The sequence below is a fragment of the Musca domestica genome, unplaced genomic scaffold (genome assembly GCF_030504385.1).
Source record: "Musca domestica strain aabys unplaced genomic scaffold, Musca_domestica.polishedcontigs.V.1.1 17, whole genome shotgun sequence".
Lineage (NCBI taxonomy): Eukaryota > Metazoa > Arthropoda > Insecta > Diptera > Muscidae > Musca > Musca domestica.
The window spans coordinates 13254279-13260278 of record NW_026712230.1 but is presented as its reverse complement, the minus strand read 5'-3'; positions in this window follow the sequence as shown (position 1 = coordinate 13260278).

Genomic DNA, 6000 nt, shown 5'->3' with positions numbered 1-6000 from the left:
GGACTCTAATATCAGTCATCATAGATGGTCTATCAGAAATTCTGACGTATATTACATACTTTTCCCATGCATCATACGTACGTCGAAAAAGTCATAAACCTAGACAAAAAATAATAGTTTTTGTCAGTGACGTCTTGGTCAAACACAAAGGTTCATCTCAAAACTTAGTCTCAATTGATTGAACATTTTAAAAACACAGTGTTCAGTCTCCAATTTCAAAGGCCTCTTCCAAATTATTACGATATGCACTATTTTTTTGTGAATTTTCCCATTTTTATACACTTCACCATAGTATGGTGGATATATACATTTTAGACCCCTCAACATATAATTCTATGTCGATTTAGCGATTTCCGTCCATCTATCTGTCTGTCCGTCTGTGGAAATGACTCTAGCTTACGAACGAATTGGAGTAGGTTGTTAAAAAAATTTTACACAAATGTGTGTTTGGTCTGCAGGACATTTGGTATTGAACATGGTCCACGTTTAGTTTTATCCTCCATGTAACGGTATCCCTCGATATTCTGTATTTTGATGAAATTAGCGGCACTATTCACCGGAATTGTTTCAAATTTCGTATTCAATGTTCCTAATAGGTACTACAGTCTGTGACGTAAAATTCTCTTACAGGTCCAGGTACCATCGGTACCTCCCTATATTCCGTATTTTGATGATTTTAGCGACATTATTTACAGGAATTGTTTCAAATTTCGTTCTTGCCCTTCGTAATGGATACTACAGCATGTGACGTAAGATTGTCTATACAGAGCCAAGTCTTCGTATAGCCCCCATATATCGGTACCCCCTATATTCGGTATTTTGATGATTTTAGCTACATTATTCACCGGAACGGTACTGCAGAAAATTGCCCATGCTGGTCCAGGTCTTCGTATAGATCGCCACAGGAAATGTTACAAATTTCGTATTTAAAGTTCAGAATCGGTATCACAAAAAAATACTTGTGAAGGACCACGTCTTCGTATAGCCCCCATATAAGGGGTTTCATTTGAGAGGTATACCTTGGAAAGGAGGTTATATTAACTTTGTCATTCCGTTTGTAATATCCCTAAATAGTCATCGTAGACCCAATAAAGTATATGTATTCATAACGAGCATAAAATTCTACGTCGATTTGATAATATCTGTCTGTCTGTTGAAATCACGATACAGCCCACATTACTTGAAGTATATGTTAAAATTTAGCAGAAGAATTTGTAATGTGCTAAAGATGGTTGGTATTGAAAATGAGATATATCGGCCCACGTTTTGGTATAGTCCCCATATAACAGTACCTCCCGATATTCGGTATTTTTTTTAATTTTGCCACATTTTTTCGCGGATTTTTCTAAAAATCAGTATTTGTTGGTTATAACAGGTTCTAGCTTCTGCGGCGAAACATTGTATATTCGGTATGTTGGTGATTTTTGCGAATTTTTATACCCTACAACACTATGTGTTGGGGGTATTATAAGTTTGATTGGGCCAGAATTTATGTAACACCTCGAAATATTGGTTTCCCATATAGGAAAGTATATATGGATCTTCCTAGCTCGCCGAGCTGAGTCGATCTAGCTATGTATGTCCGTCCGTCCGTCTGTCCGTCTGTCCATGTTAATTTGTAATCACTCTACAGGTCGCAATTATGGCCTGATCTTCACGAAATTTAAAATGTAGGTGGGGTTAATGTCAGAATAGAACCCTATTTCTTTTGGAGATGATCGCCAAATGTTTAGGGGTTGAAATGGACCAAATACTGAAAAAATGTCGGATTTTGCAGAAGTTATACAGGTCGCAATTAAAGACCAATCGAAGCGGAATTTCGCATGTAGCTAGAGTTTAGGGCTGGCAAGAAGCCTACCCATTTGGGTGGTTATCGGATAATATTTAGCGGGTAAAATAGACCATATATTTTTTGTTGAAAAAATTCAAAATTTTTCATTAAACCGCGAATATTTTAAATCCCGGCGAAATCACAAAGCCATGACAAGGTTACTTCTGATCTTTACATTGATGTTAAGATCCAACAAATCGAATATATAGCAAAATATGTGCGATATATATGTCCATCAAAGAAGATATACTTGAAAGATCTCATATATGTCGTGAACGGCTGAACTGATTTTGACAGTTCTCATTAATTCAGAATGGCCTCTTGGCAGGAAAGAAAAAACGTCTAAAAAATCGCATAAAAATATCTCTCTAAAGATGAAAATATTGATTTTGTAATATTTTCTCATATTTTTTCAATTTTGTCATATTTTTGGCATATTTTCATTTTCAATAAACATTTGGTAATATTTCTACAGCTAACAAAACTAAGTAGTTAGGATATCAGGACATCATATACAGATCGCATTTATGGCCCGATCCTTACGAAATTTTGCATGGGGATAAGATGAGGGTCAGAATAGAAGCCTACTCTTTTTGGAGATGATCGCCCTATATTTAGGGGTTGAAATGGACCAAAAAACTGCAAAATTGTCAGCAGGTCGTAATTATCGCCCGATCCTCACGGTCATTTGAATGAGGATTACCGGACATGGCAAAAGCCAAGGAGTTTTGGATGGCCATCCAAAAATATTCAATGTGTGAAGGAGTTTGCCAACTTTTGTAGACAAAATACGAAAATGTCCATTCCAGTGACTTTTTGGAGAATTCACAAATACAGGAAAGACGCACTTCTGACTATTTCGTTAAGGCTGATTTCGTTGAAGAATATAGTCAAATGTCTGTATCTCATATAGATTCGTTTCAGTCAAAAACCAATTATAAATGTTAATCTTTTGCCACTTCTGAGAGATTATAGGTCTTTGGGAAATATTGGTTCCAGATCTAGGAAGACCATTTAAGTGCAACATCTACCATTAAATGGGAAATGAGCAAATTAGTTTAAGTTGCTATTAATCGAAAATTAGAGAACGAAACCTGATGGTTTTCTTTTATTATTTGTCACAATATCTTGTGGAATTCTTTCGAGTATCTCGCCTATATAAACTGTATCGTTTATTGTAGTGTTGTAGGGTATTCAACGGTCGGCCCCGCTCGACTGTAGCCTTTGCTTACTTGTTTTTTCATGTATTTGTCGAAAAATTGGCATTTGGTCATAATTGTTTCTAGCTCGTGTGGCGAAACATTGTATGTATAGGTTCATGTTTAGGTATAGCCCCATACAAGGGTACCTCCCGATATTTGGTAATTTGATGATTTTTGCAACAGTTTTTCACTGATTTCTCTAAAAACTAGAATTTAATTGCCATGTTGGGTTCTAGCTCCGGTAGCGAAACGATGTATGTGTAGGTTCACGTTTTGGTATAGCCCCTATGTAACAGTACCTGTCGATATTCGGTGTTTCGATGATTTTTGCCACATTTTTCGCGGATCTAGCTCCGGTGGCGAAACATTGTGCGTATAGCCCCCAACCGATATTCTGTATTTGGATCCGCAATGACGAAATATATTTCATTTCCATGTGATTTCGAATATTTGAAATAGTGAATTGATACCAAAACAATTGCATTAGAGTACAAGAAAATTTGTTGTTACATGGCGTTTTTTATTCACAATTTCATATTATTATTTATTTGTTATCAACAAAGTATCAAAGAAATGTTTTTACTTCCTTGTCAAACCACATGCAATCTTAAAGCAGGCTAGAAAATTGTAATATACATTTACACTTAAAGAAATACATTCCCCACTTTAGATAAGATCGCTAGTTTTAATGAGAATTTATAACGAAATACCAACCAATCAACAAAAAAAAAAAAATAACAAGAACAAACCTACATTAAATTAAAATTATACAAATTTATACATAACATATATTAAATTATTTATGAATGCTTCTTTTTAGTATTTAGTTAAAATTACATTTTTATGCCACCTTTAGTTGCCACGAGTAAAGATAGTTGTATTTTTTAAATAGTGCACTCAAACACACACCACAACACACACACATAAACCTACAATGTAAAAAGTGAACAAACAATTAACACGTAATATTAATAATAATAAAATAAAATGTAAATATTTTTTTGTATGTATTTATAAAATAACAATAAAATTTAATTGAAATTCAAAATTGAATTGAATTATTATTTTCCCATTGCTGATGGGGAATGATGGCTGGACATAGCAGGTAGCCGGGCATAAATGAATGAATAGCCGGTTGATTGGACTGCGAATAAATTTCAACAAATAATCAAATATTTCAATATGAAAATCAAAACTATTTTAAATAAAATAACTATGAACAGCACTTAGCGTTAGCGATAAGTGCGCTACATTTCAATGGAATTATTTATAATTTCAAATAAATTTTAATGCTAAAACGCAAACTTCATAATCGAGGTGTCACTTTAATTATTTGTAATCCGATATCAACGATATCCACCATGGGAGGTGTTGAATGTTTTGTAATCTGGATACATTTTAAACGAAATTATTAACATTAACTTGAAGATTACACGCCCACAGATCGCAACGAATTGTTAAGTGTTTGAGTTTCATAACATAATTAATATTTATTATTTGATGATATTAAATTGTAATTCCAAATTGTAATTATCTTGGATGTACGAGAATTTATAATATGGTAAGTACAATGTTTTATAACAACGGCTTATTGAAAGGAAGGAAAATTAAAAAGGTACTGGATGGGTATGTTAAAAAGAAGATTTGTTTGCAGAGAAATAAGTGTGGCCTATTTATGAATGACTTATCAAGGGGCTATCGGTTAAGTGCTAACAGAATATGAACTTTTCAAGACAATTTTTTTCAGGGACTAATTCACCAATATATTTGAGGATTTTCCGTAAATATTTATTTATGGACCATTGCGTGAATTTTCATACCCTACACCACATAGGGGTAAGGGTATTATTTCTTTGTGCATTTGTTTGTAAAATGGAGAAGGAAGCGAGATAAACCCATACTTACTTTTGAGGATCGATTTATACATGTCTGTCCATCTGTCCGTCCGCCTGTCCAGGTATTTTTATGAACAAAATGCAGGTCACATTTATTATCCGATTGAGATGAAATTTTCCAAACAATATTTGTTTGGTCGAAAGACGAACCCTATTAAAATTGACGAGAATCAGTTCAAATTTAGATATTGCTCCCATACATACATTCAACCGATTTGGGGTTAATTTTGCATCAAATGACAAATATCAGTCCAAATGAACTAAATTTTGCCACATCCGACAGAAGAGAGTTTAGAAGCAAGTAAATCAAATTTGAAAATCGGTTTAGATATAGTTATAGCTCCCATATGTAAATGTTTCGTCTGATTTGGGGTTTGAAGCTCCTCACATGCGTAATATGCACTCCATAAAAATGATATTCGGTACCAGATAATTTATGAAAAAATAGCTCCATCAAATTTTATCACGGTCGGATCAGATAAGGATATAGCTCCCATATTTACATATTTTTCCGATATTAGGGTCGGCCCAAATGATGTGAATTTTTGGCACTTCCCACTATATTCAACCGAGAAAACAGCACTTCAAATTTGGAGAAAATCTATTCAGATATAGGTCCCATATATATGTTTCATCCGATTTGGTGTTTTAAGTCCCTCACATGCATAATATGCACTCCACAGCAATAATTTTTTTGGTACAAGATATCAGATACAGCTCAGAAATAAGTGCATTGGGTGCCAGATAACTTATGGAGCTCAAAAATACCTCTATCAAATTTTGTTAAGATCGGTTCAGATATATCTTTATTTATATATATCTTTATTTGATTTATTTTTTTTTTTTCTCTGCACCAAATGGTTAATATCAGCTGAATTTGACTGAACTTGGACTGAATTTTTTGGCACTTCCGACGGAATTAGTACTAGAAACAAGTGCTTCAAATATTGATGAAAATCGGTTCAGATATAGTTTTGGCTCCCATATATATGTTACATCCGATTGGGGGCTTAAAGTCCCTCATATGCATGATACTGCTCGAAAATACCTCTGCCAAATTTTAAAGATATCG